Raw genomic sequence first — 23,301 nt, forward strand, 5'->3', positions numbered from 1 at the left:
AAAAGATATAGTAATGATGCTCAGATTTTACTTACTTCATATTAACACAATACACATTTTTCAGTTTACTTGAAAAAGAAAGATTTTTAAACAAAATTTCATGATTGAAAGTCAGAAGGACACACCCAGTTTTGTTCCTGCTCATCTCTAATGCTCTCCTGAGCTTTAGGTGTAATTTACCAATCCCTAAATATGTATATTTACCAGTCTCCAAATCTTTGCACTTCCATTATCTGATTTTCTCACTCTGCATTCAGGCAGAAGTGCATTACTGAAAAAGTCCACAACTATGATGATTGTAACTTTCCTAATAAGTTCGTAACCCCTAATTTTAGCCAACCAATTGATGCATTTTAGTAGATTCCTATTGCACAGAACATTTTATGCTATGTCTGTTTCAGTCCTTCGTCATTTTCCTCAACTTCCTAACTCTTGCCAAACTTTTCATTCTCAAAAATGAGAGCATAGCTCCTTAAACACCTCAAATTAGTGCTTCCCAATCTTTCTTCATCTCCTCTTTCATATGGGTTCAGCGAGAGAGGCCACGCTTTCATCACATCCAGGCTTTTTATTAATGCTGGCACTCATCTGTTCACTTTCAACTGAACTATGAGCCAATCCCTCAAGTGGAGTTAGCAATAAAGATTGTAAGACCTAGTCCCCCAAACTTAAGAATTGCACTTTCTGCCGGGCACAGTGGCTCACGCCTGTAATACTAGCACTTTGGGAAGCCGAGGTGGGTGGATCACCTGAGGTCAGGAGTTCAAGACCAGCCTGGCCATCATGGTGAAACCTCATCTTAAAAAAAAAAAAAAAAAAAAAAAAGAATTTCACTTTCTATTGAGGGAAACCTGAACGGAAATAATTGTGATATGACATAACAAGTTAATTAAAAGTTATAATTATGTAATAAAATGGGAAGATGCACCAAGAAACTAAAATTAGTTTTATTGGGTTACGAGGGGGATGATTCAGTAAGAATGTTTTTAGATGATTGACATTTGACTTTGAAAGGTATGTAGAAATCAGACAGAAAAAAAGCATAGAGGTCATGAGGAGAGGTAGTTTTAAGTCATTTCAAGCAAGGGAAGTAGGTAGATACAGAGAAACAGTATCCTCAGGAAATACAACTAGCTGGGTGGGGGCTGGGGTACAGGAGAAAGTGGAGGAAAATGAAGCCAGAAAAGGAATTCAGTCCATATTAGGATGAAATCTGTATAGTATGGTAAGGAGCTTGTTCTTCACAATATGGGCAAAGGAAGTCATTAAATGTTTTCTGCGATTCAGACAAGAAATAGAGTGACATTGTAGAGAATGGAGTGAAGGGAGAGGTAATAGAAACAGATCATTTAGAAGGGTGCTCACAGCACTCACTTATTCAACAAGGAAGCATTTACAGAGTACTTGTTAGAAATAAGCATGAAGAGAAAAAGAAATAATAATAGGGATATAGAAATTTAAACATGGTCTTAACGTCAAGAAGCTCACTATCTTGTAGATGTGGGATAAGGGAAGATAGGGACAGCTAAAAAAACAATACTATTAAAATATCATGTGACATGTGCTTAAATACAATGTGGATCAAATAAAAAAATGTAAAAGCAAAATAAGAAATATAAGGGCAAATGTAATACAGATTTGGAAAGAATGTATATTCAGTTTGAGATTTACTGAAATTTAATTGCCTGGGGGATATCTACATAGACCTTGCTAGTAGATTTGGAATACAAGTTTAAAGCTCAGGTGAGGTAGCTGATTTAGAGATACAGATTAGATGGCCTTTTAGGTATGACTGATTGTTGAGCATATGGCTGTGAATGAGGTCATCTAAGGAGTAAGTAAAATTACAAGTGAATCAAGAATGCAATCATTATAATCTTTTCAGAGTGGAAAATACAGTACAGTATTTATTCAAAATATCCACTGCCCTTTCCTACTGAATGCATCTCTACCAAATGTGCCCCTACCAGCTCTGTCCCTGAGGGAAAATTAGAGTTCTTGCCTCATTAAAGTAAAACTTTGTCCTGTGATTTTCTCTGGCCAGTGAAATGTGAGTGAAAAGAACATTAACCACTTCTGTGCGAAACTTCAAAACCCACAACATGGCTTTGCTTTCTTTCTTTCTAGTGTGCCTCAACACCAGCAAGGAGCCCAGAGTGAAGGGCCAAAGGCGACCCATGATGAACATGTAACTTGAGCTGAAAATAAACTGAGATTTTGGAGGTTGTCACAATAAAATAATTTTGCCAGAGCCAAATAATATAGTGTGAGTAAAATGATTAATGAAAAGAGGTATAATAAACCAAATGGCATTGATGATATAGAAACTAATTTTTGAGATGTACGGGATATAGTATAGGTAGAACTTTGAACTGTTTGATGTGTGGAGTTATAAATGAGTACACAATGACTTTGAGATTTTTAGCCTGAGTGGTTGTGAAAAGGTGACAGACGTTATTGTAGGGAAGAAAACCTAATAGCTGCCTTTATTTCAAAAACGGCATTCAAATTCACTTTGAAAGTGGAGGAACAAAAAAGTGGAGAATTCAGATGTTGACATTTGGACATATTTTGTATAAGATTCCTCTGGTATATTCAGGTGGAGATACCTGCTTGGCAGTAGACTCTATGGGCTTGGGGTTCTGAATGGGGGCTGAACAAAGTGAGACCACCCAGGGAGAATGTGTCCATTGCAAAGAGGATTGAGGATGGACTTGCAGAGAAAACTAACTTTTCAGAGAAAAACAATAGAATAGGGAGTAAAATAAACTTCATTGAAGTAATTAGATAAATAGGAATAAAACATGGAAAAGTGATGTTTATATGTCAAAAGAAAAGATATTTTAAGAAGTATAGTCAAATGTGTGCACTACTGCAGAGAAGTAAATGAAACAAAAACTTTTGAGAGCTTATTGGTATTTACAAGGAAGAGATATGTTAGAGTAGCACATTATAAAGAAGATATTCTACAACTTGTACCTGAAGTGATAACTTCACATCATCAAAATCATCCTAAGACATCTCTCAAATTGCCATATGTCTTCAGCATTTGGGTTCTGGAAACTCGAAAGCAGAGAATTAAATTATTTATTTTCTCTATGTATTGATGCTACAGTGCATTTTCCTCCTGGTTAGAAGAGGCCAAAGCCTGATTTGAAGGAGGTTGCGAGTATAGAAATTAAGAATTTTTCCTCTCCCTTCCTTTGACCTAGAAGGAATAAATTCCGAAATGGTAAATTCACCTTTGCAGGAATTTCATTGTAAGTCACTGATTTTTAAGAGGTAGGCTTCAATGGTGTAGTGGGTGTGGAAACCGGAAGGTAATAAGGAGAGAATTGAAGGTAATGAAGTGAAGAAAGCAAATGCAGAGAAATGAGGCAATATTGTCCAGGGAGTCAAGGTTGCAGGGAGGTCATTTTAGGAATGGGGGTGGTGGGTATGGGAAGCATGCTTGTTGGCTGAAGACAGGAAGCCAGGGGAAAAGTTGAGATTGAAAACATAAGAGAGAGAGGAGATAATTGATGGGAAAAGATCCCAGGTGAGAGTGACAGAGACTGCACCAAGAATAAAATTAAAGCAAATAGCACGTCACAGAGCATAGGAGAACAGAACCTCTTCCTCTAGAATCTAGATAGAAAAAAAGGAAGAAAATGTAAATCACTCATTATGCAAAGAAACTTTTTATTAGCCTTAAGAGAAATTATGTGAAAATAATTTGTGAACCCTTGAGCACTAAAACAAATATTAGCCACTCTTAGTATTTTTTAAATTTTCATTTAGATGAGTTATCAGGAATGCAGCCTGGAGCATGGGGCAGGGTCAGCAATGGAAATTCTCTTTGAGAATTACTTGTAGAGAAGTGATAGGTAAATAAATTAGAATTGAAAGAAAACTCCTGAGTAAGAGTATAGGGGAATAAACACTGAGCTTATTCTCTCTGTAGAAACTGGTCAAGGACAGCAACACTCCAAAAAAAAAAAAAATAGTAGTCATGAGAAGTTGGCAAAATCAGACAATTTAGTGTCAGGCAGAGTGTCATTGAAAGGGAGGAAACCCAGTGTTAGTCTGTTTTCATGCTGCTGATAAAGACATACCTGAGACTGGATAATTTACAAAGAAAAGGAAGTTAAATGGACTCACAGTTCCACATGGCTGGGCAGGCCTCACAATCATGGTGGAAGGTGAAAGACATGTCTTACATGGCAGTAGGCAAGAGACAGAATAAGAGCCAAGCAAAAGGGGAAGCGCCTTATAAAATCATCAGAGCTCATGAAACTTGTTCCCTACCACAAGAACCATATGGGGGAAACTGCCCCCATGATTCAGTTATCTCCCAGGGGGTCCCACTCACAATACATGGGAATTATGGGAGCTACAATTCAAGATGAAATTTGGGTGGGGACATAACCAAACCGTATTACCCAGTACTGGAATGACTCCAACCCAGCACCTGGCACAACACCCAGCTGCGGCAGATGGGCCCATGCAATAAATGTTTATGATAAACGAGAATAGGCATGGTTAACAGGGTGGAGTTTAGTGAACAGGAAGGCATTTGGAGACTCCAGGCTTCAATCAGACAATCCTGACTGCTGCCCTGGTTTGAAGCATGATCAGACCATGGAAAATGAAGAGTGCTCCCAGAGAACATGTGCAGAGGGCAGGTGAGTATCATAGCCAGAGAAGATAAAAAGAGACAAAGCTTCGTCACAAGGGCAGAAACGTAAAAGTCAGTTCAGGGGAAGACTCGGAAGAATAGAAGAATGGGAAGATTGAAGAAGGAAAAGGCAATAATGGAGTAAGTGAAATTTTAAAATGCAGTCGTTCTCCCTGTGAACCGTGCATACCTGGCTTTCCAACATGCCTCCAACAGATCTTTGACTGAGGATGTTGTTTCCTGGCTCGTGTATTTTTTCTCTTTGTGTCCTCATTAGGGCTCACAGGTGATGGACTATATAACAGGCTGTTCTCACGGTTGCTGTAACAGTTTTTATTTTCATTCCTTACCAAGTCAGTCTCTATCTTACTGTTGAGAACCTTCTACCTCTATTACCTCCTCAATCCTACTAAGTTGGAGCGTCAACTACCCCAGGATCTCCTGTTCTTTACCAATTCTCCAAATCTTTTAAGTTCTTCACAGACGTATTTTTTCCTTCTCTCCTTTAAAATAATACTTGTTGAGTGTCTAATACATCCTGGACTTTGGCTAAATTTGTTGCATAAACTTTATCAATTTTTCCCTCCCCCAAAATTATGACACAAGAATTATCATGCTCCCTTTTTAGCTGAAATATTTGAAGTAACTTCCCTAAGAGCTTATAAATGGCAGGACCTGGAAGTGAACAAGACAGTAAGGACTTACAAGGGTATATTTGTGGTTCTTTTGCTGAATGTCTTTTCTAAATACTCCTCCCTTGCATAACCTGAATCTCATGGTCAATCTTGGCACCACTGCTTACACCAGCATTCTTAAATCTTTTTTTCCTTTAGTTGGTTTGCACATACTAAGCCAATCTCAAATTCTGGAGCAACTTATTTGCCTGTACTCATCAAGCCTATTTCCACGCTGCTGAGTGTTGTTGGAGAAAGTTAAATAGCTGGGCTGTTTGCTTTCATTACGTTGTCATGATGTCCACCCTCAGCTAGGCCTTCACAAACACTGGCAATTCCTTCGCTCTTTTCTCAACAGCTATTTCCATTTCCCACAGCATCTGTTCCAAATCTGTGTAGTTTTCCTCAAGTCTACTTTAATTAAAAACATTCTTAACATGGCTTACCAGGCTCTCCAAAATTTGGCTCCTTCCCACCCCACCAGTCTCCCAAAGGGCTGTGTTCTCTCTAGCTTCTCTGGGCTCCAGCCATGCTGATACTTTTTTTTTTTTTTTGAGGCAGAATCTTTCTCTGTTACCCAGGCTGGAGTGCAGTGGCTCAAGCTTGGCTCAAGGCAACCTCTGCCTCCCAGGTTCAAGTGATTCTCCTACCTCAGCCTCCCAAGTAGCTAGGACTACAAGTGCCCACCACCACTCCTGGCTAATTTTTTTTTTTTTTTGATACTTTTAGTAGAGACAGGATTTTACTATGTTGACCAGGCTGGTCTCGAACTCCTGACCTTGTGATTTGCTCACCTTGGGCTCCCAAAGTTCTGGGATTACAGGCATGATCCACTGCGCCAGGCCCATAATGATACTTTTTATTCTCTCTCTTGTCCCCTTCAGATATTCTGTTTACTATACTTGGGAAGTCTTTCTCTTGCTTTTGTTTAACTCACTATTCATCTTTCAATGTTACATAATCTGATGAGCTTTCCCTGACCTCCTGCACTAGCTTAGATTCCATCATAACAGTTTTAATATACTGCACATTTGTAAAGGTTTGTCTGAAGCCAGCCTTTCTCTTTAAGTGGCTAAACACATGTAGAAGGTGAAAATATTGCCTCATTCAACTAATATATCCCCAGCATGTGGCACAATGCCTGACCCTGGGGAGGTGCTCAGGCATTCCAGTATATTTAACTGGAATCATACCTTTGGCATACATAATCATATGTATTCATTTGTATTTACAGACTGGAGAGACCTGAGATACCTCATTTATGTACAGAGTCTGTAAAGACATAAAAGGCACAGTAAGCCTGGGGTTTTTCACACTGAAATTAGTAGGGGAAGAAGAGCTTCTCAGACTAGGTATAGGATCCAAGAAGTTATAGAGCAGATGTGGTCCACGAAAACATGGCCCTCTTGGTTTTAGCCCTGAAGAAACCAAGATGTTTTGTAGAATAATCATTACGATGGTGTCCTTTATTCAAAGACAGGACAAGAACTAGGAATTCAAAATGCTGAAAATATATGCCAACCTTTGTGGTAATGGTGCTGATAATTCAAATGCTGTATGCTCTAAGAATGGACTGAAAGGCTAAGCTACTGAAGACTGTGGAAGCTAGGACATTTTTGCTCTTGCTGCATTCTCGAAGTTTATTTCCCTTGGCATATTTTCCTTTTTGGCATCTCTACTTATCTGGAGATTGAGGTTCAATCTTGTGTGACAAATCCAGTAACACAGTTTACTGGGAGCCAAAAGTTGCTGAGCTTGGGGAAGAGGAAGATAAGTAAGAAACAAAATTAACAAAGGTAAACAGGTGAGGAAATAATTGTCACAGGTATAGCAGGTCAGTTATAGGTTTAGGCCAACTTCAAAGAGTTGTGATTTATTCAATCATTCATTTATTCATTCATAAGGGGAAGAACAGAGAGGAGATACAGCTTTGAATGTGCTGAGGGGAGACAACAGGAATAACAGACTATGCCATTTGAAGAATTTCATCTGATAACAAGGCAGGAAAGCATTTCTTATAAAAAAAAAAGAACATCTTTTCTTATACCTGTTCCTTTGTCCATTTTTCAGTCTGATTGTTTTCTTGCTATTGAGTTGAGTTTATCCCATCACAAGACAGGAAAAGTTCAGAAAACATGACTATTAGGACACATCTCATCTTTCCCTTAGATGCCTTTCCTAAGATAGCAGAGCGTCAGTAACACCACCATGGAAAACACCTAGGTCTGACCACCAAGAAATCTCATCAATGCTCACTAGTATTCCTGAAACATACAGTGTTGGAATTTAAGCAATGTTCAAGAAGTATTCTCAAACTTTCCTTGTTCACAGGCAGAGTTTACTGATCTAGCGGCTACTGACATCACATGTTTCTACAGATGGATGAACCTCCAGGCACACAACTCAATCTAGCTGGGGAGTATATAGAAAAAGAATTTAGATTATTTTGGTCTGGCTAGGGTGTACTGTGGTATATTATTCAGGACTACTGGGGCTTCAACAGATAGAAACCAAATGCAACGGACTTAAAAAACAATGTGGGGGCTATTCACTGTTTCACAGAATTGTAAATTTAGAGGAACATTGCTAAGTGCACAGTAATCAACCACTGGCATGGCCAGATGAAGGGGCTCAAATGATGTCACCAGGTTCTGGCCCATCTCAAAGTCTTCACTTAGCATTCCACAGAGAGGGTCCTGGTACCTCCTGCATCACTTCTCCCTTACTGTCAGTAGTCCCAATGGAAAGAGCTGTATTTGTTCTCAAGTTTTATAAAAGCACTGGACTTGCTTCCCAATGGCCTAGATTAGATCTTATGTTGAACCCAACCAGGGTCATCAAATGTGCTGAGTGGCTAATCCTGGACCACATTCCAACATTTCTAGCTTAAAGTGGGTCAGCCTTATTCATATGGAATAGACTGAGAATGGGGCATGTGGGGGAAGTTTCCCAAGGAAAAATGGTTGACTTTTATGAAAGAAGAGGAGAAGGATTCCAAACAGGAAAACAAAGAAAGAAAAAAAGATGTTTGCAATAAAGATATCTCAAGGAAAGTCATTTGAGATACTGCCTGGGTGAGAGATGAAAGAAGCCATGATGCTTCACTTTATAAGTTAGTATGTTTGCTGCTATTGTCATAGTTGTTAGGAGATTCAAAAACCCATCATGAACTAACTTGAAAAGAAAACCAATTGGCTTTATATAACCCAATCATAGGAAGAGTGGGGTTGGCCTCAGGGATTGACTCCATGGTGAAAAAAAAAATTATCAGGACCTTCTGCTCTCCAGCTCTTTTTCTTATTTTACTTGTTAGTTTTATTTTCTTCTGCCACTGAACTTTCTTCACCTAGTGGTAAACATGGCTCTCTGGACTCATATCCCTATCATTTCATCAGAAAGAAAAGGAAATTCATTATCATTTCTAGCCTGAAAAAATCAAGGGAAGAAACTCAAATTTGGCCAGCTGGAATCACTTATTTATCTCTTGATTGATTAGGAAACCAGGGTTTATTCCCAGAAGCCTAGTGGTTTGCTGGATAAAGATGATATCCACAACACTGGTTCTCAAGATTCTTGTGCCCAGGACTCTTTCAGTAGTTAGAAGGAAACTGAAAAAAAAATCTAAGAATAATGCATTTAAACTCCTGAAACACAACATATAGGATTGCCAAAAAAAAAAAAAACCCTGTGATATTTAAATAGAGCTATCAAAATATGTTAAAAATAATTTATGAAACAATAATATACATGCTTTATTACTGATACGCTAGGTGATAAGAAGTAAAAACAAGCCTAATCACTACCTCATGTAATTTTCAGGTAGTAATGACTGTAAATAGTATTTTCCACATGGGTAAGGTAATATAAAAATATCTGTGATTTACTTTGGTAGCATCACAGATGCTGCTAATATTACTGTGATTTGTGTTCTGCTTAAAACTTTGAATAAAATTATACATTTTAGTTTGAGGCCAGTAAAAACAATTTTACAATTTTTCCAACCCAAGTCCTCAGTCCCTCTGAATTCTGCTCATAGATCACCGCAGAGTTCATGAACTCTAGGTTAGAAACTGCTGAACTAGAGAGTCAATGAGATAAGAGATTGAAAAAAATCCTAAGGAAAGATGGATTTCAAGAGCAACGGGATCCAGCTGCCCATCTTCACCTGCATAATTTTACACCAGGGCCAAAACTGAGATTTTCTTTTAAATCATTGTGTTGTAGGCCTTTCTTGACCCAGCTATTTTCATTGTGTCTCATCTGAAGAGTGAGATAATTTGTGATGTCACTTTGTTCAGAAAAGGTTATTTCTCAGACCTACACCTTGGTTTGACTTTGAGTCCCAAATGGGTTCATATTTAGCCCTAAGTCTTGAACAGCAGAACTCAAAATATCAACAAGAGCAGTTCTACTCTGGTAAAAGAGGAAGTGTTCTGCTTTCAGTGGGTGACAAGGAGAAGGGAAGTACAGGCCACAGACACATGGGCACTAGCCCTTTGAGGTTACAGTTTAGCACTGGATAGAACCTGCAAGAGCTAACAACAACAGAGTCAGAAATCTCTATTTCAAAAGCTTAAATTTTAAAGAAAATCTTATTTCTCTTTTTCTTTCATAGTATTTTTAAATGATTGTAAGACTTTAATCTCCTCTGGCTGTGCCAAGGAGGAAAAAACAAATAGTCTCTGTTTGGGATAGAATGTTTGAAGAACAATGAGGAAAGTACCCCTGGGAACTGGCATTGATAGCCAGAGTAATTTATGTGACAGGAATGGTTGAGGAAATAGATTTAGGATACTTGATCAGCTACTCCTTGCTATTTGGCAATCCCTTGGAGCTTCTGAGTGGATTTTAATGAGAAAGCATTTTGCAAAGCATTCGCCAGGTTATTGTGAACTTAGGTGAGGGAAGAGCCAAAATAACAAATCCAACAAAAACTGAGTAACTACTATGAGTCAGGCATTATGGAATGCATTTTATAGGTATTAATTTATTTAACCCTCCTCAAAACCTGTGAAATAGCTACCATTATTTCCACTTTACAACAGGGAGAACTGAAACTCAGAGAAGGTAAGTAATTTGTTGAAGATTGCACAGCTGGTAAACAGCAGAACGCGTATGTGACACCAGGATGCCTGACTGTGAATCTAGTACTTCTCTTTACTACCATAGATTCTTGCCAAAGAAACACACTTGTTCACTGTTATTTCTTGTACCCATTGGCCAGCTTCCCTGGACTCTGGGCAATTTGCCGATAGAAAAGAAAGAATGGTTAGTGTGAAAAACCTGGAAATGGACCTTATGTGACCTCAAGGTGTTTGCAAAGAAGAGAGTCAAAATGATTGCAAAAAAGAACAAAAGCTTAGACATTTTTTATGTCCTTACTCGAGTTGTATTCATATTTTTTTAAGTGATGATTCTAATTATTGGATTATAGTGAGATCAGAAAAGAATTATCTAGAGTATCTCTAATGTCACACTGAGAACCACAATAGGAAGCATATGTAAAAGTATCAATTTTCACAAAACAAATATTTGCCGATGGGGAGTGAGCGGGGAGAAGAATGTAAGCTTTGTATTTGTCCAGCATCAGACTGATAGAACTGTTACGTAGAAACGAACATAAAGATACATCATGATTAGTTATGACATATTGGCACCACTCTCAAATTAATCCAGACATTTAGACTTTCAAAGCAGGTCACTATTTTTTGGACTATGGCAGCAATTAATAAATCAATCTCATTGCGGAGTGATTGATTAGTACTTTTTGAAGAATATATAGCAAATGACTATGCTAATCAAAGGAAATAAAACTATTCATAGATCTCCTTTTAATTTGAATTTTCTCCAATTATAAGTAGATTCTCCCTACTCCTGGCCATATCTAAGTGCATTTAATATTCTATGGATAGAAAAATGTTTGAGCCTGACAAAATATCCATAGTCTGTAACCTCTATTGGAAAAGGCTTTGATTACAGTAAAATTACACAAAAATGTGTCATTAAAAGACATTGGACGGACATAAAATCTAACCTTTTGAGCTGAAGAATACTTAATATTCTCTTCATGATCACACAAGGGGAAATTCTTTGCTATGGAATAGCTATTTTCCTGTTAAGCAGGCTATTTCATCAATGATTTATTTCTGAGATGTAATAGGTCGTTTAAAATGGTGGTTTAAAAGTTGGGCCTTTTGTTTAATTTTCTCACAGGCGGTTGGTAATTATCATGGTCCTGCAGTTTCTCTGGAATGCCGTAGAGGGTCAAATGCCAATGGAACCCTGCTTTATAGGGTAATTAAGACAGTCGACATGGTTATTAAATACATCATGCTAAACTAAACTGGAATGCTGTGAAATAAAATCCAAAATCATAAATAAAACTTGGGTATTCCAGCAAAGGAGTATGTGTGAAAAGGAGGAGCTTTATGCTCTCAGAATTGCAATAAATAGCTCTTGCACACTCAGACTTACTAAAATCTGGCTACTGAAAGCCTCTGGATTAGCCTTTTAGAGAGTGAAACTGAAATAAATACAGCATATTCTCCACATATACTTGAAATTCAAATTCCTGCTATTTCATGTCATGTAAAATAATATGTTAAGACTTTTTGGTCAATCACTTCTTTTGTATTCTTTATTGCAAAGATCAAATGCTGAAAATATATACAAAGTTGTCCAATGTAAGTTTGATATGACTAGCAAATGAATATTAGATAATCTTTTTTAAACACTATCAAAAATGTTTTCCTCTGCAAGGTCTTTCCAATGACTGCTCATCACTGTGTATTCAAGCTGCCTTTCAGAATTCATCTGCAACCAGCATAAGACCACAATATAATGACTACTTTAAAGAAACCTATAACAGGCTATGTGAAGGCTTGTTGATGTTGATAATTCTAAGAAGTGGTGATGGGTAAATATTGTCATTGCAGTATAAGCCTTCCAAATATGTATCTGTCTTGTGGTCATAAGCTTTCAAACTCAAGAGCTGAAGGCTTCAGTAATTTAATTTCTTTCCAGAAAATGTGATGAGTATACAAAAATGCTGGCAAAAGGGCTGGACAAAATGAGAACAGAATAAAATACAATCTTTCCAACCTATTATATGCTGCCTACAAGAGATTTTAAATTATTCTTCCCTTGCGTATAGCTTGAAAGTTTTTGCTATACGCATGTTTACAGGCAAATTCACTGGTTTAGTAGGCAAAGGAAAAGAACCAGTCTTAAATAGGGGAAATAAATATTTCCAATTCTAGCTGTAAAACTAGAAGCCAAAACGTATAGTTGACAGGCAGGGAGCCAGCTGACTTAAGATCACTAGCCTTTCCTTAAAATAAGTCTTCTTATTTCCACATGGAACACATTTTAAGTTAACAATGTGTAGTTTGGCAAAAGAATTGTTTTTCTTTGGCATGAAACGGTTGTCTCGGTTTTTAAAAATGTATATTCTGCCTGCTTCTATATACAATGTGTGTCGACATTCTTTTGAACTTTAAAAACTGTTACTACATCAGGAAATTTGTAGATAATTACTTTTTACAATTGTCTAAATAGAAAAATGCATATTTAACACATTCATATACTTGTGCTTATGCCTGGTATCATCCTGAATATTGCTTAAATATACCTTGAAATGCATATTGAATGGTGACTTAACTATATCACATACTTTGGGGAAAACAGGCCTCTCAGAGAAGTCATTTAAAATTGCTTTGATGACTAATTTTATAGAGTTTATTGACAATGTACAATCTGAAAATGAATGCAACAATTTCCTTCTCTCAGTCAGAGTCTTAAAATTGAGTCATTCTATTCACAATGTATTTATAGCACTGAAAACAGTGGAGTGGAATGCTACCCATTCAAACATTTGCAGTCTATTTCCCTATTTCTGGCTACTACCACAGAAAACTCAGAGAAGCAGAAATGCAAATCTTCAGACATTGGTTCCACATGAAATGGGACAGACTGCTGCACCAGCTACTGTTGTGAGACCAGATAGGGCCACTGCTGCCTACACATAAAGAAGGCCATTAAGGAGAAGTTGTTTATTTCTGCTTCTGCAGAAATCATAAACACCAACCTGGAGCCTGACAGCCCAAGCAGTGCTGCAGTAAATTCTAGTACTTTGTTGGCCATTCTAAGCTGCCCAGTAAAAGTTACTGTAGCTAAATCCCATATACATTTCATGAAATAATCCTTCTCAGAAGATGGTATCATATTCATGCACAGCAGGGTGTGCAAATGCCTATAAATCACATGTAGAATCTGAAATATCTATTTTAAAAAATCTGTGCAAATCTAACCATGACCCTTTGCCAGACAATAGGCCTTCATATGCTTTGCAGCTTAGCAGACACCAAGGAATTTTGTTTGGAAGTGATAGCTACTGTCTATGTAATATTTAGGACCTATTTGTGAAGGATCTGGCAGAAAATAAAAGGGTTTTCTCCACTAACATATGCTAAAGAAGGATGTGGTCATGTGCCGACTCCTCCTCTTCTGATTTTTTGCAAATAGCACAACATAAGAGACGGTTGTTTCTGGCTGCCCTGCTGACTGTCATGGCTGTCAGGCGAAATCCCATGAATTATTGCTCTTCCAGATGTAAGAGATTTTCAGGCTGCCTTAAACTGCCTGTGGTTTGTGGTACTGGAGAGGAGAGAAACGAGATTAAACTTCATCTCATCAGTGCAATCTGAAAAGATCACACAGAGGACTAATAATCAGGGCTTTTTCATTCTAGAGCCAGACTTGAAAGCTGTGTGTTTTTGTTTCAAGGTGATGTCACATTAAGCTTGTTGGAAGACAGTGATTAAGGTCAAACAATATTTGAGGAAGATCAAAATTTAAAAAAAAGTGTTCAACTCTCTTCTGATGCTTCCTTATTGCATTTGCTTAAAGGGGAAGGACTGATCGTTTTCACTGATGGCAGAGAATGGGAAGTGGATGTACTCCTGCAGTTTCAAGTTGTCAGCATTTCTTAACACAAGGTTAATGTGAGAAAAATTAGAAATGTTCTCATCAAATTATAGCTCTACTGTTCATTGTAATTTAGAGGATGTATTCATAACCATCAAAAAAAATCAAGCGTCACTTTTTGTTATCTCTAAAGATCAATTTTTTAATCTTGATTTTGTGTGTCTTTTTATGAACATGTTACATAGTCTAAAAATATTCATTTAAAAAGTCAGCGATTGGTAGTAATGATTTCTGAGTAATTATGATATTCTGAGTTTTTAAAAAGATATTTTAGTTCAGTTTTCCCTTCAAAATAATACACTCCTATACCCCTCTATAAGTGGTATCAGCAGATTCTATAACCCCATTTACCAACATTTAACTAAAAGTTTTCATAACTGTTTCCAGAATGACTCAGAAAATAAATCACACCCTCTCCCATTATGTACAGTCTGAGTCCTCAGGGAGAAAACTTATAACTCATTACATTTTGATTCCCTTTGATCAAATACCATATACAGCACCTGGATATTGTAATTTTAAATAATAGTTGTGACACAAACTAGGATAATGCTTAAAAACCTAAGAATCTTAATATGGTTACTATTAGTTCTTATCATTTATGGCATGGAGAAATGGTGAGTGGTTTCATGGCATTTTGCTAGAGTTCCATTAGCAAAATATTAATTATAGATCAAGAAAACATGTTTTTCAAGAAACACCTGGAAATAATCGGCAAACATATATCAGAACATAATTGCCTCAATTCAACCTATATAACTTTTTTCTTTTTCTTTTTTTTTTAAGATGTAGCCTGTTTAAGTAATGGGGTAGGCTACCAGATGTGAAACCTCCCAGGCCAGCTTTTCTTTCCATTTCAGCGTAGGCACCTCACATAGGTTCTCTAATGTGAGGGATCCCAGTGAAACAGTGATGAAAACCACAGGTACAAGAGGCTTACATGAAAGCATTTATTGCTTTTCATGCATCGCATTATAGTATAGTGGAAAAAAAAGTCCCTTGTTGAAAATGCATTAATTATTTGACACTGGTTTGCCTCAAAGTCAATTTTACTATGGGATGCAAGTGTAAGATCACAGCTGAAAAAAAGATGATCGTACTTGAGGTAGGCTCACAGAATCTTTTCTTGTGTTCTTTGTAAAGTTGTCTTGAACTGAAACCTATGCTCCTTAAGGATTAAGGGATTGAAAAGCAAAGACTGAGGCTGCTGTAATTTAAACCCAGAGATTCCCTAGCACAAAGGTGCAAAATGGACTAAGCCAATCTGACACTTTCCTTGTTCAGTAAAGAAATAATTTTCCTTTAGAAAGTTTTACACTATTAACATTCCAACAGTGTTATCATCTTTAAAGCAAGTGGCCTTCTCTTGGCTTTAACATGCATTGAGTGCTCACAGACACTAAATAAGTGTACATGGTTTTAAATTACAATTTATGAATCTCTAAACAATTCTCTATGTAAGAAAAATATAAAGCCATTTTAAAGTAAAATGCATAATCATCTTCAGTGACTTGCAATTTCTTTGTTAAATTGGTAGTTTATTTTAGTAAATATTTTCCTAGAGTTTGAGGTTGAATATCTGCTTTTTTTGTAGGAAAATGCTTATTTCCAAGTCAATGAATTATCCCAGTCAATGAAATTTAAAACCGTTAATTTTCCTTCAAGTAACGAAAATCATTTCTGAGCAAGGGAAAGCCCTTAATTGTAGGCATCTATTTTCTTGCATGTGATTTAAGTCCAAATGAAAGCTCAACGAGATCTTTATTTGTTCGTTGAGTCAATCTTTCATTCAAGTTAGTTTTCAAGCACCTACTTCGTGTCATTCAATTAGCCACTTCACATTCAAGGGTGCAAATATAGACATAGCCTTGCCTTCATGGCTAGTTAGAGACATATACATTAAATTAATAATTAAGTAAATAGCTATGTAAACTACACTTAGCTGGTTGTAAAGGGGATGCATAGAGAAGGGTCATGAAAATAAAAAATTCACATAAATGTGGATTTTGCAGACACTTATATTTGTACAGCTGTGACATAAGGGTGCTATGATTTATTCTAAGTAACCGAAAATTTCATATCTATAGTTTCTAAAAAGAAATAAATAAAAAAATCTATCTATACACAAGATGGGAATAATAAGATGGCAAATGATAGGCTTCGGGAATGATAAAATTTGTATTTACTGAGTTCAGAATTCTGAGTTTCATATTTAGTTTCCCATACTAAGAAGGAAAAAATAATCAGTATAAGAAGACAATTATATATGTGTATATATACATATATATATATATATACACACATACATATATATGCCATTTCTGAGTGGTTCTTAATAATTACATCTGATATCCCTTTGAAAAGCCATATAGTGAAAATGGATAATCTTAAAATATAAAAACAAGAATCTTTAGTCACAAAACTTGGATTTGAGCTTTTGATTTTTTTTCTCACATCAGTGTGCTACTCTAATCCTTCTCATATTTTAGCTTATATTTCTAATTTAATCTTCAGGGTATAGCATCATTTTCTCACCTCCAATTTGGTAATGCTTTGGATGTTTCATACCTTGAAATATCAGTCTTTTACCCTCTGTGTTTTGCTTTTTTCTTTAGGGTATTATTCCTAACTATCTAATATTTTGTAGTTCATATTTCAGGTTTTGATTAAAGTATACTTGAATAACCATTTGGCTAATTTGATCAATTTGGCAAAACCTAATAATATAAAGTATCCAGATCATCTATGTACATAGATCAGACTAGTCTTGTTTTCTTTTCTTTAAAACTACTCAACACATTCCTCTCAAGTATTGTCAAGTTCCTAGCCCCTTCCAAGCCACTTTTGCCTCTGCTATTGAATTTTAATTTTTCACCTTTATTGGGTTCACTTTCACTCAACTTTTAAATCTTATTATTCACCACATTAAATTTTTCAAATATTCTTCCTCTAATGTCCAGTAGACTTAATGATTTTTAGATTTACAGAGTGAATATTACATTTTTTTTTCCAAATATGAATAGGTGGATAACTTAAGAAAAAAGTTATAATAAGGTAGAATATAGGGAGTACTGTTTGTTTCAGAGATTACTTTTCCTGGTTAAGAAAAAAGATTGTATGATCATATGAATAAAAGATTGAGACTAGACCTGCCAGCAATGCTTAATTGGGCTGGAAGATAGTTGAGAGTACCAGTTTGTCATTTTGTATGTTAATGTTCCCCCTCCATTATTTCTGTATTTTGTATGAGACTTACAAAATACAGAAAAATGCAAAGAAGTAAATGAAAATAACTTGTAATCCAACCAAAGAGATTAGATCAATGGTTTTCATCACTATATCCTTTAGTGTCATGTGGTATATCTACAGGAAAAAAAAATCATTCTTTTTCTTTTGTTAATTTTAAAATAAATTATAAGTGCATATTACAAAGTTCTTAGTAATATGTAAATTAAAGTTGTAATTTAACTCATTTCAATTCAATTCAGTGATAATAGCCATTGTCTTCTCTCTGAGGAATAAAAATAGAAACCCTCAATCACTATCTCTCTCCATGAAAGTGAAGGCTCTTCTCAAGTTTTACCTGATATATTGAATTGTTGAAATTTAAAATTATTTGAATATATCCATGCGAATTATTTAACCTCTCCCCCTCCATTATTTCTACTTAACTAAAATATTTAATGGATTGTTTTCAGCTTACAGTGTCCTTCCTAGGTATATATTAATACTGCATTCAATCATTATTTATTAATTCATCATAAAGTAGGTGGTGAACATCCACTGCACATTGTTGGGTTGTACATTTAAAAATCAAAACTATAAGAAACAGCAGTTATGCCCACTAGAAGCTTATATATTCTTTTAAATAATTGCAATGTTTATTTGAAATGAAAATCTGTTTATTTAAGGTTATATAAGTAAAATTTAAATAAGAAAATGAAAAACTTTTTGTAACTTCATACTACACACTCAAAATAAAATGCAAGGACTTGTATATTGTTTAATATTTTAGAAAATCTGGTCCATACTTTTCTGTGAACATTAAATTAGCTGTAACAGCTTCAAACTGCATTGCATGCTATTACTTCTATACATAATTGCTACGATCTATTACGTTCAAGTTATTTTTCTTCTGTAAAGTAACAGAATAAAATTATTTAATAAATTTAGTTTGAAAACATCCCAAATAAAAGCCAAAAGTACAAATCATGAAAAGCATCCCAGTACCTCAAATTTGCATATGATTATGGAAGTTGGGGGAGGTTTTCATACAAGTTTATGGATTTCTGTCTGTAGACGTAACTTCGGCCAACACTGCCCATTTATAACTTTAAAATCCTATCTTGAAGGTTCAGACACCCTCTCCAGGAGCAGAAGTAATTCCATTTCTATACTCCATGTGCCTCTTGAGGCTAGACCTGCCAGTAATGCTTAATTGGGTTGGAAGATAGTAGAGAGTACCAGTTTATCTTAGAGGCAACTGACACAAAACTTTTTCATTTGTCTGAGGTTGGACTGTGTCTGGGTTCAGAGATGAAAGGTCAGTTTTTTATCCACTAAGTCCCCTAGACATTCCGAAATCCCCAGTACATTACAAATTTGAACAGTTTAAGCTCTCTTAAATAAAGAATCTCTTCCCTGGGTAAAGTATACAGTGTATATAGATATAGTGGAGAAGAAACATGTGAAAGGTCATAGTCATGACCTTTTACCATCAATAGTTTTATTTATAGCCAGACGCTTAGTCTATAGAGTTTAATATGAAAGCAAGAAGAAAGACAAAGCTATCTTGTTAGCTTTATAATAGCTATCCAGTTATATAAAAATTGTCCTTTTACTCTGGAACTGAGAATAAAAGTTATAAAAAATTAAATTGACAGCTATTTTAAAGTAAAGAACAATATTTCTCAATCATTTTTAATTGAACACATTCATTTCTCTCTGGATATGGCCTAAAATAATCTACCAGATTTTATAGGAATACTTTTATTTCTTCATATGTGATTTATTTTTAAAAGACAAAATAATAGTATTTTATTTTTATTACTACCTGTCTCTTTGTCATCTATTTGGTGTCTTGCTGTATTTCAAATTACATGTGAGAGAGTTGTAGCTTATAGCAGTCAAAATCCTGTTGCATGGATTTTTAGTAGTTTAGGAAATTTAGCAAACACACATGCATAGGCATTGGTTTACTATTTTCAGAATACCTAAACCTACTTGATTTGACCAAGGTATATTGAGAAAAGCTCAAGTCAGTCAGAAAGACCACACATGTTAGCAAAATGTGAAACATGGGTAGAGAACAGGCCATGAAGAGCTTCTTGTGGAAAGTCGAAGAGAATGAAAACAAAGGGTGCCTGGGAAGGGTTTTATGAAGAAAGCAACCAGATCTTAGTTCCTGGATGTATTCTGAGGGCATAACTGGAAGTTACTTAGAACTGTATTTTCATCGTCTACAGAGAAGACCACCTTCTCTTTGCAACTCCACAGGTTGGAAGAGTCTAACAAACTGTCTTCTCTCAAGAGGATAACTTGCCTCTCTGAGAATCCCTAGCCAAGAATTAGCCTTTCACTAAGACATTTCACTGGTATGATACCGTTTGGCAGTTTCTTACAACCCCTTAGTTTAATTCATGCTAATGACATAATGGAAACTAACAGGTTCGTTTACTTTTTAACGGAATCTCTTAGAGACAATGTCCTTACTCAGAAAAAAAAAAAAAGACAAAATTAGTCAGAATTTCCGCTACTGTATCTATGCATATAATAGTCAAGTGTGCCTTTCCACAATTCATGTTAAGCTGTATATAATAGTAGGGAATTTTTTCTTGTAATTCTGTATTCACAAGCATCCTTTCTGGTGTGATACAGAAACACCTCTGTGAATCATGGTCAACACCCTAGAGACAAAAAACTCTTGGGCTGTTTTTGACTCTATTGGACTGTATTTTGTCTCTTTCAGCTTATATTTTCTAGTTAAAGTCTTATCTGCTTAATCACATTAAGGTTAAAAAAAAAACTTCAGTAAACATTGTTGAGTATCTAGTAAAAGTAATGGCAAAAATCGAAATTACTTTTGCACCAACCTAATAATAGCAGGTAAAAGCCCCAGATATTAAAATGTATGAGATTTAAATACATAGGTAGAAGTCAAGGTTCAGGAGCTGCGAAGACCTAGTTTGAATCCATATTCAAAAACCTGCTTGATTTGACCATTAGCTGAACATCCCTAAGCCTCATTCTCTTAAAATGAGGATACAATATGATGGGATGTATAATAATTGTGAGGCTCTAATGGGTTCATTTATGTAAATTACAAGACTGGTTTATAACAAGCATTCACTTAACCTGAATTATTGTTAGTATCATTGAATTTAATGTCACTTGTACAGTGAAAAAAATTAAAAATCAAGATTATTGACACTTTTAAGTAATTAAATACTGCAAAATATATAGCCAACTACTATCCTTTTTGTATTCATTTTATATGTCAATAATTATCAGTAAATTGTTAGATTGAGAGGAAACTCTAAAATATATGTAGAATGAATAGTAATGATAAAATATTAGCATTGCATGTCATTTCTTTCAACTATAATCTCATTGGGTTCTCTAGAAAGTGAGTATTTTAATCTCCCTTAGGAATGAAAGAAAAAAAAAAAACTTGGAACATTCTCAACTATATAAGATTTGTGCCAAACTATTTAAAGAATCACTCTGGGTGTCCTGATATAATCAGATATGGTGCAGTAATCAAGCCTTCTCTTTCCTACCCCATCATAGGAGACCAGAAAACCAGCGCTAAAGAATTACCCTGTTCTCTCCACCCTGCTCTGGGTCATGCTCAGGATGAGAACTAGTCCGGGCATACATTGTACTTCAGAGTCACCAAGACCAAAACACCTCTATTACAAGAATTCTGGGTTCTAATTTTTCTCAGGTTTTTTTTCTTTTGTCCCCATTGCTTTCCATTTTTATTAGTCAATCTGATTGTTGAATATCTACTATGTTCCAAACTCTGCACTAGGGCATCTGGCAAAGATGAAAGAGTAAGCCATAATTCCTTTTGTGGACAAGCTTGGAGCCTAATTAAAGGAGGAAAATGAGATTACTCATTGAATGTACTATCTTAAATGAACTGTTATCCCTTTGCATGTTAGAGAATTGGAAAGAATCTGTGCTTAAAAATTTAGATTTTATGCTGTAGAAGGCGGATGATGTCTGCTTTTAGTAATTCAAAGGAAGCTCAGAGAAAACATCTTGGGTGTTCCTAATGTTCTGTTTCTTACTTTGGGTGTAGGATTCACAGTTGTGTTCAGTTTGTGAAGAAACCATTGAGTTACACATTTATATGTACTTTTCTCATATTTATTATACTTTGATTACATGTTTTTAAAGGTATAGATTTGTTTTTCCTTTAACATAGAATAGGCATAAGTTTTTCTCAGTCTCAACAGATACTTTAAAAAAATGAATTATAATTTAAGTTTCTAAAAAGTTAAAAACTATAGTCTTATCACTTCGTTACAAACACGAAAAGCATCCTTATTTTTGTAAGAGAATTGCCAGGCTGAGTTTTCCATTATGCTTCTATTTGTAATATTTCAGTCTATTCAAATTTTCTCAGACTATTCCCACATATTAGAGATAGTATATTCTCATGGTCATCCTAGAGAGCCTTTACCACCAGAAAAGTCAGCATACTAGTTGCCCAGAAATTTCCATTTGGTCCTATTATTTTTTGCACCTAACACCAACTTAATGATGTCTTGAGCAAATAAGCAATTACATTCACTGTATCTTCCTAGTATGATACTGTGTTAACATTCTTTACTTTTAATGAAAAAAGAAATGCTATTTGTGGGTGTGATTAACTCTTCTTAACTCCTCAGTTTCAGATGCTGAATATAAAATGTACCCAACTCAAGGAAAAAAAAATAGCACCAAGCAAAGCAGACAATTAAAATTATTTTAAAATTAATTCCATAGATATTATATAATTTCCCCAGTAAATACTCTGCCACACAACATAAAGGAAATAGCTCTACATTTACTCCTTTCTGCAGCATTTACTCTGTTGCATGCATACCTCCTTGAGTTTTCCATAGATTAAATGACAGAGGTTTATTTCATCTCATACTCCTCCTAAACCCACGTTCTTGACTCCTCTTTCTCTACCATTGACAGCAAATAAGATTCAGTAACATGCACCAAATTCTTGAAAGCACTTTTTTTTTTTTTTTTCTAGGATTTGACCCTGGAACTCTCTCCAGTTTGCCTCTACACATTCTCTCTCACTATAAACAGGCATGGCCTTGGTTTTAATACAACGACCCTTTGCCCTACTTTCTATATCTAAGTGACAACCAGGGACGTCCATCTACAGGTTCTAACCACTTCAAATTCAACACATCAAAAACTGAACTGTATTCTCCCAAAATCTGCTTTTCCCCATCTTCACCTCACCTCACTCTGCCCCCAGCCAATACTCTGGGTTTTCTTGTATTGGTTAATAATAGTCACTCTCCTGAATAAAATAATTTTCCAATACCCTCCTCACTATGCCTTTGTTGCATAATTCCCTCTCTCCTATCTCTTGTCTCATTCTTTTTTTGCCTTTTTTGTCTTTTCCTGACAGTGTCTCACTCTGTAGCTCAGGCTAGAGTGCAGTGGCACAATCATGGCTCACTGCAGCCTGAAACTCCCAGGCTCAGGTGATCCTCCCACCTTAGCCTCCTGGGTAGCTGGGACCGTAGGCACGTGCCACTATGCCTGGCCAATTTTCTGTATTTTTGTTGTACATATAGATCTCCCTATGTTTCCCAGACTGGTCTTGAACTCCTGGGCTCAAACGATCCACCCTCCCTATCCTCCCAAAGTATTGGGATTGCAGGTGTGAGCCACTGCACTCAGCCCTTACCTCATTCTTGACACCATTTAACCCTGTGCCCCTGCAGTCAGAGTGATCAGAAAGTATAC

General features: G+C 35.9%; 1 long non-coding RNA gene across 1 annotated transcript in view; it reads left to right on the forward strand.

Moving 5' to 3' along the window:
* The first annotated feature begins 4,648 nt into the window (after positions 1 to 4,648).
* LOC135277958 (uncharacterized) overlaps positions 4,649 to 23,301 on the forward strand; it is a 41,040-nt gene continuing 22,387 nt past the window's right edge. The window contains exon 1 of the long non-coding RNA XR_010345492.1: positions 4,649 to 4,798. This is a non-coding gene — a long non-coding RNA (uncharacterized LOC135277958). The remainder of the gene's footprint in view (positions 4,799 to 23,301) is intronic.

The sequence above is a fragment of the Aotus nancymaae genome, unplaced genomic scaffold, assembly GCF_030222135.1.
Source record: "Aotus nancymaae isolate 86718 unplaced genomic scaffold, 86718_ANA_hifiasm-v0.15.2.pri h1tg000036l, whole genome shotgun sequence".
NCBI lineage: Eukaryota > Metazoa > Chordata > Mammalia > Primates > Aotidae > Aotus > Aotus nancymaae.